Source organism: Parasteatoda tepidariorum, chromosome 9, assembly GCF_043381705.1.
Source record: "Parasteatoda tepidariorum isolate YZ-2023 chromosome 9, CAS_Ptep_4.0, whole genome shotgun sequence".
Lineage (NCBI taxonomy): Eukaryota > Metazoa > Arthropoda > Arachnida > Araneae > Theridiidae > Parasteatoda > Parasteatoda tepidariorum.
This window is the reverse complement of record NC_092212.1, coordinates 54,403,581-54,414,166: the sequence shown is the minus strand read 5'-3', so window position 1 is coordinate 54,414,166 and position 10,586 is coordinate 54,403,581.

The window sequence follows — 10,586 nt, the reverse complement described above, 5'->3', positions numbered from 1 at the left end:
CAGGGGTGAAAGCGAGACGGAAAAGAGGAAAGGCTGGTAGTAAAACCTTTTCAGTTATAGCTAGTTTTTGGGAGGAGTTTACTTATTCTTTCTCCAAATTATTCAGCATTATCTACTTTATCTTGGAAAAGAAGAAGTTTTATATATATGCCAGAATTATAAAAGAAATCTTGATAGTTACAGATATTTCACTTTTTTCGAAAAAAATGCTGGAATGAAATGTCGTACGTACCAGTTTTTTCTCTTTTCCGTCTTGCTATATAAGGGTTTTCAGCCATGTTACCGAAGCGGGTACCCATATTGAAAATATTCTTAGCAAGGAGCCTATAGATCTCTGAAACCAATATTAAACTATAATTCAAAACTATCACTCAAAACAAATCGAACCCTATTCTTCCAATGTATTCGACCGATCATCAGCTACGCATCCACTGCATGGAGCACAACCACTGTTAGTCAAAAAAAGAAACTGGAGATTACTCAAAATAAATTCGTCAGATTTATCACAGGAGCCACCAGACATGGGTGAAAGCCCTTATATAGCAAGACGGAAAAGAGAAAAACCTGGTACGTAAAACATTTCATTCCAGCATTTTTTTTTCGAAAAAAATGAAATATCTGTAACTATCAAGATTTCTTTTATAATTCTGGCATATATATAAAACTGCTTCTTTTACAAGATAAAGTAGATATTGTTGAAAATTTTAAAAAAGGAATAAGTAAACTCCTCCCCAAAACTAGCTATAACTGAAATGGTTTTACTACCAGCTTTTCCTCTTTTCCGTCTCGCTTTCACCCCTGCCCCCAGATCAATGAGAATGGAAGATCTAAGACGAGAGTTAAAAATCAACAAAAAAGATGAGCACATAGCTGAACTATGTGCAAGTTTCTTCAGAGATGCTCTCTTGTCATACGTGCAATTACTTCAAAAATTTTGATTTTGAGCTCATCAAAGACAACATAAAATATAGCCCGGCAACCGCCTTTTTCCTATCCGACGGAGTTTTGTCCCGTAAATTTTGTAAATAGCTGTAAATACTTGTAAATAATTTTGCGCATTTATTATGTATTTCTCCTTTTCTCTGAGGTTATGTGGCTACTGTGCACCTGAGAAGCTCGGGGGTAATACCTCGAAGGGAGGCGAGGCAGTCTGCCACAAAATCTCTTCTCTCTCTCTCAAACTTGTTTGTTCAATCTCACTACTTCATTTTAATTTTCTCTCAGTAAAAGATACTGACTGAACCCCAACTTTCACCTTTCAGTTGCGCTTCGGCGATTTATCATTTATTTCCACTCAGATGAATTAGTTGGAGCCCCAAGCGGGGCTGATGCTAAGATAACCAACACATATGAGTATGAGTACCGAAGCGGGGGAAACTGTAAATATTCATTAGTGATTATTTTCCCATTGTACTTTAATTTTACCTTTTTCATGTACATTTTTATTACTTGTAATATTGTCATTGCCTAATAATGGCAAAGTGCCATTTTTCTTTTCTCAAGAACTCCATTTGCTCCCCAAACTTTAATTTTGTCATGTATGTTTCTAAGTTTAACTTCAGGATGAATGGGAAAAGGGCCGTAAAGCCTCAGACGCCCAGTTCCATTACAACGAACGATACCGAAGCGGGGGTGCCATCCCCTCTGCAGAGGATCAAAATTGCGATGGCATGTCTTCGGGTCATCCTCAGGGATGTTTCCCAGACCGACGCCACAACAACAACAGAATATGATGCGATTAAATAAGTGTTCAATAATTTTTCAGTGAGCATCTTTTTTTTTGGATTGTAAGAAAGTATTTATAATTTGCGTTTTGGAATGCCTTATATTAATTAAAATAAGATACCATATAATAGGCATCTTACAATAATTAATATAATATCAAGGATAATATAAGATGCCTTAAATTATGATGTTCCTCATATTAATTAATGCCTTATATTAATTAAAGATCATTTAAAATTATTTGATGCAACGAATGCAAGGTTGTCAAAAGCGACTAAAAATGTAAGAAGTGGTGAAAATGTAAATCTATTAGAAGAGATTAAAATTAAAAAAAATTTCTAGGACTAGATTTTACCGTTTAGTATTCAACATCAATATGAAAAGAATGATTTCTTTTTTTTTTCAATTTTAAATAATTCGCGATCATGATGATAGATACGATTTTAAAATTAAATGAATAAAAACGGATACGAGTGTCTACCACTTGTTGCATTTTTTATCGTCCGTAGCATCCCTGCAAATGTTAACATGAATAATTATCACGATTATCCTAGAATAAGATAATATTAAAGTTACTCAAGAATTTATTTCGAAGCGGATACTCCTCTGAAAATTAAGTAGTTAGCAGATTGTATTGATTAATTCAAGCTATTATTAATAGCTTTCCTTGATGCAGACAGTAGAATTTCAAGCGCATAATCCATGATTAATAAAGAAACTATATACATATAAAAATCTTTTTAAAATATAAAGTGGTAGAAAGGTTATTTGGCAAATTTATGATAATAAAATGTGATTAATAGTGTGTGTAAAGAATTACTTTATTTGAATTTCGTAATACTTTAGAGCGGAAAAGTTGATTGTTGTTAGAAAAACAAAAAAAGAATACCTGCCAACGTTTAATCCTTTCGAGGATGGTTTTCTCCAGTGGTTGTAAAATCGAATTTAAGTTACAATTCTAGGCAGAACCATATGCTGTTTTTGGATATAGCTTGTGTCAACACGACAGTGTTATAATATCAATATGTATTCTTCAATTTTTTAAAAATAGTGGTAGTCTAAAATATTTTAAAGTAAGTTTATAAATGCGAGGAATATATAGAAAGCATACATTTTACTACCACTTTAAATATAGAAATAAAATTTTACGCTAAATGCGTAAAAGTTGGCAGGTATGAACAAGGCATAAGAATTTTTGAAATTGATTTGCATCTTCTGTTTACGCAGGTACTTAAAATTGCTAAAAACTTAAGCAAATTTCGCCATTTAATGTTTTTTTAAAGTTGGCTATAACTTTTAAGGTAAACACGCTTTTGTGGTTGTTGAATCATTTGAATGATGAAGAATTAACTGAGTTTGGCGCGCATTAAGGGTTGAGTCATTTTCAAGATCAGAGATCATCTCTTTATAAAATAGACAGAGGGCAAAATATTTTAGACACCACTTTTTATTTATTCCAAATTAATGCACTCATCAAATGACGTGACGAATAATAACGACCGAAAAACCACAATGTTTCTCCTGGCGGCCTCAGGTATTCATGAGTACTCACAACAATTTTCTACACTTTTTTAGAAAAGTTCTTCTAAGTGGTTGCTAAGTTTCTGTTCTAATGCAATATTCTTCTTTTTTTTCTTCTTAAATTTGATATTTAAAGTTATTTTCCACATCACTTGTATTTCAAATGTTCTATGAAGAGCTACATTGTTCCATTTCTGTCGTGGAACCATTTTAAAGATGCCACCTTGCATCGGATTTCGGATAAATAATTCCTAGTGGTAACATTTATTTTATTTTATAACCGTCGTTGAGCAGCTGACACAATTTTTGGATTTACGATTACCAATATTCAACTCCGTACTCTTGTGATTTTGAGCCCTATCCAGAAGACAAGGGAACTCCTGGATCAAGTATTGGGAGAAATTTGCTTTCGTGGAGGATTTTTGGGTTAGTTTCAAAGGAGGACGGGTACATTGTTGCACAAGCCGTCCTCGGGGACGGGTAAAATTTCTGAGTTTTTTCTAGCCCTGGTTAAGAACGGCAACTTAACATTTATTGTCGAAGTCATAAATAGGGATCCCAAAATATGATGCTGACCGCAAGCATCACTGGTTGCAGTCAGTGTGCGGGTGGGTGACCACTTGGATCAGTCTGAGTAGGGATCGAGGGTGTGCTGTATTGGTGCTCGTTAAACTGTTCTACTGTAAAGTGCTCGACTTCGCATGCAGGTCGTTTGGCTACCGAAGCAGGGGTGCCACCCCCTCTGCAGAGGATCAAAGTTGCGATGGCATGTCTTCGGATTATCCTCAGGAATGTTTCCCAGACCGTCGTCAATAGCCGTTGTGCAGCTCTAGTGAGACGTAAATGAACTACAACAACAACAACAAAATATGATGCTATTAACTAGCGGCCAAATAAGTGTTCAATAATTTTTTAGTGAGCTTTTTTTATATTGTAAGAGAGTATTTATAATTTTATCTGAAAACTTTCAGTAATTAAACTTACGCTTTGGAATGCCTTATATTAATTAATATAAAATGCCATATATTAGGCATCTTACATTAGTTGATATAATATCAAGGATAATATAAGATGCCTTATATTATTATATTCCTTATATTAATTAATGCCTTATATTAATTAAAGAGCATTTAAAATTATTTGATGCAACAAATGCAAGGGTGTCAAGAGCGACTAAAAATGTAAGAAGTGGTGAAAATGCAAATCTATTAGAAGAGATTAAAATTAACAATTTTTTCTAGCACTAGTTTTTGCAGTAGCATCCCTGCAATTGATAACTACTTAACATGAATAACTATCAAGATTATCCAGGAATTAAAAAAATATTACTGTTTCTCAAGAATTTATTTCGAAGCGGATACTCCTCAGAAAATTTAGTAGGGTGACCTGGGGTAATTCTTGATCAAAAAATGCAAACATCTATTTTGTGAAAAAAACTATTGAGCATAGAATTTTAATATTTACTGGAAATTTGAGACTATATGAGATGAGTTCTATGCTACCTTCTTTTGTTTGAAAATCTAATTAAAATTTAAAAGATTTTAAATTTTTTAGTGATCAGGAATTACCCCTTCTCTTGATCATTTCTGGGGTAATTCCTAATCACTTCTGGGGTAATTACTGATCCCCAGTAAAGAGGCTGTTTAAAAAATAATTATGCAATTGTAATTAACAAATAAGACATCAAGATCAAACAAATAAACCAAAGAGACATGTTAAAGCATCTAATAAAACGATTTATTTAAAAGCAGGAATAAAGATTAACACTTTAAATTTTTCAAAAATCTTTGCATCGTGCTATACATTTTAGACAAGCAGCCAACTCATGCTCATGTTCTGCTGAAATATAAGAAAGAGTTCCCACATGGGTGACTTTTGCTGGATTTTTTAACTTCATTAAGTGAGACTGTAAAGTTAAGTAAGGTATGTCAACAGCTCTGGCAGCAGCTCTCTCACTGAAATTTTCATTTTCAATCATTAAAATAAATTCACTAATTTTGCTTTCTAGAAGCTTAGTATCCTTTTTAGGCTTATAATTTCTCCCCATATTTACATTAGGCCAATTTATAAACTTGAAAATTATTCTAACAGTGTACACACATAAAATTAAAATAGAAACAAGGTAAGACAAACCAGAAATGGTGCAAATCAGAACACATTTGTCTTGTATACAGTTAAAAACAAATTCTATGATTACAGTTAAAATATATTTTATAGTTGTTCCACTTAATAAATTTGAACTGTTATTTAAGAAAAGACAATTAGCTATTTTTAATACTATTTATGAAAAGAAATGACATTGATCAATAATTACCCCACCTGTAGAGGGAAACATTTGATGTAGTTTCCTATAATAAATTATAATGTTTACAACAGATGTAAAACAATTAAACAAAAGCTTACACTATTTTCATATCAAAGAAAAAGAAAGTAACTCAAAATATTTATTATTAAGAGAAGGAGGGGGATCTATGCAGAAATGTGTACCTTTTGAAACCAATCTTTGAAATGAAAAATACAGAAAGCAGTTTAAAAGATACTCATTTTGTTACATAAAACAAAAAACTATTATTAAGTAAATGTTGTTATACTTTAGTAAAGTGTACAAGCATTCTTGTCCATGTCTCAAATTTAAAGAAAAATAATCATTATTTACCCCCTTGAGTGACCGTTAATTACCCCGGGGCACCCTAGTTAGACAGATTGTATTGATTAATTCAAGCTATTATTAATAGCTTTCCTTGATACGGACAGTTCAATTTGAAACTCACAATCCATGATTCAAATAGAACTATATATATATAAAAATCATTTTAAAATATAAAGTGGTAGAAAAATTATTTGACTAATTTATGATAAAGAAATGTGATGAATAGTGGGTGTGGTGTAAAGAATTACTTTTTTTTGAATTTCGGAACGCTTTAGAGTTGAAAAGTTGATTTTTGTAAGAAAAACAAGAATCATAAGAATTAATAATAATTTTTGAAATTGATCTTTTTTAAGTTGACTATAACTGTTAAGGTAAACACGCTTTTGTGGTTGGTTGAATCAATTGCATGGTGGTTTAGATATCCCATATGAAATCGTAAAATTTGTATAATTAAAATTCAAAATATCATATAAATAAAAATGCGATTTCTCAGAAAATATTCGATCGATTTTATTCAAATTTTGCATTTTGCCATATAAAATTACATTCCATAAAATGAAGTAAAAATTGTATACTTTACAATTCAAATTCTTTTCAACTATTATTCAACGGAATAATGAAAAAAAATATTAAAAATTAACTTATGCATATAGAATAAACATGCGCAAAATTTTTTCAATTCTCTTAAAAGTTCTCGAGATATGACGAAATATATAAATAGCGACTTTACCATTAACGAATTCAAACTTTGGACCGCTATCCTGCCTAAACTATTGGCGCCTTATTTCCCAAGTTGCGAGTGCCTCCCCCCATATTTTGAGGGTAAAGAATCGAAATCCGTCGAAAAAAGGTATGTTTATTCTAAGCAAATACGTTTTTGTGTCTGAATTTATAATTTAAAATATCGTCTGCATAAATTAATTTTCATATTTGAGACTTCCCGTGAACCATTAATTATGAGTCTTAGTTCTTGAAAATCTGATCATTAGATCAGAAGTTATTCATCGCGTTTTCTTTTTTCTTTAACACTGTTGGTTGGTGTCGTATCCTCTATTGAATCATATCTCATGGTGTGCTTGAATAGTCTTTGCTATCCCCATGGCATTAAATGAATATAAATCTTCTTGTGTAGGGTAGTTTAAGAGGTGAAGGTCAGCAGCGACTGCAAGGCAGTTAAAAACATGATATGGTGTGAGTTTCACATTAGAACAGTTGCCACAATTTTGATATTTTCTAGTCCCATCTGCAGAGATTTTCATGTTTTTATGATGTTTTGTTCTTAGTCTGATGAGAGTGGTGGCTGTCTTTCTGTTGATGTCAAGATTAGTTATTTTGACCGTGGGCTTTGATTTTTAAGGGGGTGAATAGTCTTGACTTTGCAAAAGCATTTGCATCTGCCAACGTGGTTGGAATTGTATTTTGATTGAGATCTCTGGCATTTTTAGTCAAGGAATCAACTATTTCATTGAACTCAAGGTTCACATGAGCGGGAATACACTGCAAGAAGCATTTTTTTCTGGAGACGTTGAAGTTGTTCTATGATATTCAAGATTAGGCTTGAGGTACCTTTGCTGAGGGCCTGTAATTTTAACACTGTACATCTTTGAATTATTTAAACATCATGGTGGAAAAAGTTATTTGAAATCAAACTTTCAATAAAAAATTTTGCTACCAATTTTGTGATAACTTTGGCCAACGACCGAAAAAAAATCTGAAGTTCTGAATCTAAATGTATTTTTTTTAAAAACAGTATTGCACATTTTAAAGATTTTATTTCGATTAGTGAATTTCTTAATGAGAAGCCTGTTCTTATAAATATAGAGTAGAGCGTCGAGTATTCGAACGCCGATTTATAGGATTGTCTAATTATCCGGATCGTTCTAGAACCGAAATAAAATAAAGAAATAAAAATCTAAAATAATGAAATAAAAATCTCAGAAGGGAGTATAAATATTTTTCAACCATGGATATATAGTCAATTTTTAGAGCAAAAACGCTGAAAATTTACGTAAAAGCACTTAAATTTGCAATGACTTTCGAACAAAGAAGAATTTCGGAAAGAAAAACTCGTTAAAATTATAATACAAAAAGCTCCAATCAGCACAAAAAATATCAACTCTGTAGTTGCATTTCACTGGACTATAGATCGATCAGCATGTTTGTTTTTTACTACAAGTTTATCAAGTAACAATTCTCGAACTAACAATCGAATTGTAATTTCTAGTTTTATTCCGTCATACTTCCTGCANTGGTGACTGATGCACGTTAAATCTGTCGAGTCTCAAAGTCCTCCATGTTCCCATAACAAATCAATACCTCTGGGGGTACCGATCCAGAAGTTTCCTTGTCTTCTGGATTGGTTCAAAATTACAAGGCTACGGCGTTGAACATTTGTAGTCGTAAACCCAAAAATTTGCAATGACTTTCGAACAAATAAGAATTTTGGAAAAAAAACTCGTTAAAATTATAATACAAAAAGATCCAATCAGCACAAAAAATATCAACTCTGTAGTTGCATTTCACTGGACTATAGATCGATCAGCATGTTTGTTTTTTACTACAAGTTTATCAAGCAACAAACAATTCTCGAACTAACAATCGAATTGTAATTTCTAGTTTTATTCCGTCATACTTCCTGCACTTTTCTACAGGTCATCGTAATTTCAAGTTTCTAAGTCTAATAGACTTTGCGCGGCAAAACAAAATGTAATATTAATAAAAAACTATGCGATGAAAAAAAAACACTTAAAATTACAATAACTTTCGAACAATTGGAAATTGCGAAAAAAAAAGTTAAATGTCAAATTGATAAATAAATATGCCCCGTTCAGCATACAAAATTTCAACTATTAAGTTGCATTCCTTCGGCCTGTCGAGCAGCCTTTATTGTGTTTTTTCCTACAAGTTTAACAGTAATAATACCAATTATCGAATGTTAAATTTTCTATTCCATTATACTTCCTGAGAATTTTTCTACACACCTTTTTATTTAATAATATTAAAACAGTTGTTAAACAGCTGACCGAATTTTCAGTTTACAACTTTCAAAATTCAACTCCGTGTCCTTGTAATTTTGTACCCAATCCAGAAGACAAGAGAACTCCTGGATCAAGTATTAGAAGAAATTTGCGTTCGTGGAGGACTTTTTGATGGAACTCACCCGCTTTTGCGTTACCACGAATCTCTCACTGTTAGCCTGACCGCAAGAGGACTCTAACCCATGATCCGTCTAAAACTAAGGATAATTTACGTAAGTACTGCGGTCGGTGGGAGTCGGATGCGGAACTCGAATCAACCAGCCATTGCCGGGATTCAAACCCGATTCATCTCATTGGGAGGAAATTGCTCTATTCCCTGAGCCACCACGGCTCTAAATCATCTTTTTAGTTTCAAACTTCCAACTTCTATAGTTTTCAAAAACAAAATGTAATGCTAAATTGAATGCCCAAAACATCGGCTGCGTCGACGGATCTGACGACTTTTATTTATATAGAAATAAATAAAAGAATTTGGGTATCTTTAAAATACATAGTACACTTCAATTACCAAGCCAACTAAGACTAATGACATGTTTATTAGGTATAACTATTAAAGACAAATTTAAATTTTGAAGTATAATCCAAACGTTATATTTTCCCGCTATTTTGTGCTCTCGTATTATATACTAAAGACATTTCTTTCTTTTTTTGTTTTTGTTTTGTATGAGGGGTTGTATGAGAATTTCGAATGGAGATTCGATATTTTTGTGTAGCAGATTTTAAATCTGCAATCGGTCTCTACTCTCTTTATGAGCTACAGTTCTTATATAATTTAATAATATATTCCTAACCAGGAATTCTTAACATTCGCTTAAGCGAGTACTTCACTTCTCTGCTACGTAGGAAGTTGTAAAAAGAAGGCGATAATACATTTCAGTTTAAGATGTGATATGCTAAGGTCATATGTTTTCTTGCTCTTTAATGTTATTTCAAAACGAATAGACAAGTGATTATTAGTACTTATAAACCTATATATTTCTCATGACATTCAAACAAAATAAATAAAATAAAAAAAATACCATCTGAGAAACATTTGTAGCATTTTGGTTGGAAAAATACCAATTTCAGATTTTTAATTATCACTTTCGAATTAGCTAAGATCAAGTAGTTGCAAAAATGCATCAAAAAAATTATTCCCATGTATTGTCAATATTTTGGTGAGAATTAAAAAAAAACATCAAAAAGCATATTCAATCTCAATATATCAGTGTGCTTACTTCAAATTTATCTTCAAAATAATAATTAACTGTAAATCTTTGTATGCAAATTACGCTAAGCTAAAAATATGTAATAAATAAAAACGTAAATATAAATAAATCTCTCATTTCCTTTAAGCAAATCCGATTTTCTTCAGATTTAAAACATTCCAAAATAGACTGTGACTTTGTTTTGGGAATTCTGAAAGCTATCCAACTTTGTTTAATGATTGAAAAAGTTAAAAAAGAGAATGAATAATTTCAACATAAGATTTGGCTCTGGTACAATTTTTATTGATTACGTACCTTTACGTCACCTACTTATATGATGTGAAGTTTAATAGATGATTACCCAGTTATAGTTAGTTCGTAATCCAACAGAAAATAATAAAAACAGTACATGAAGGCGTGCCTTGCTGTGATTGAAAAAAAAAAACATGCAAAAAGCAGGACTGT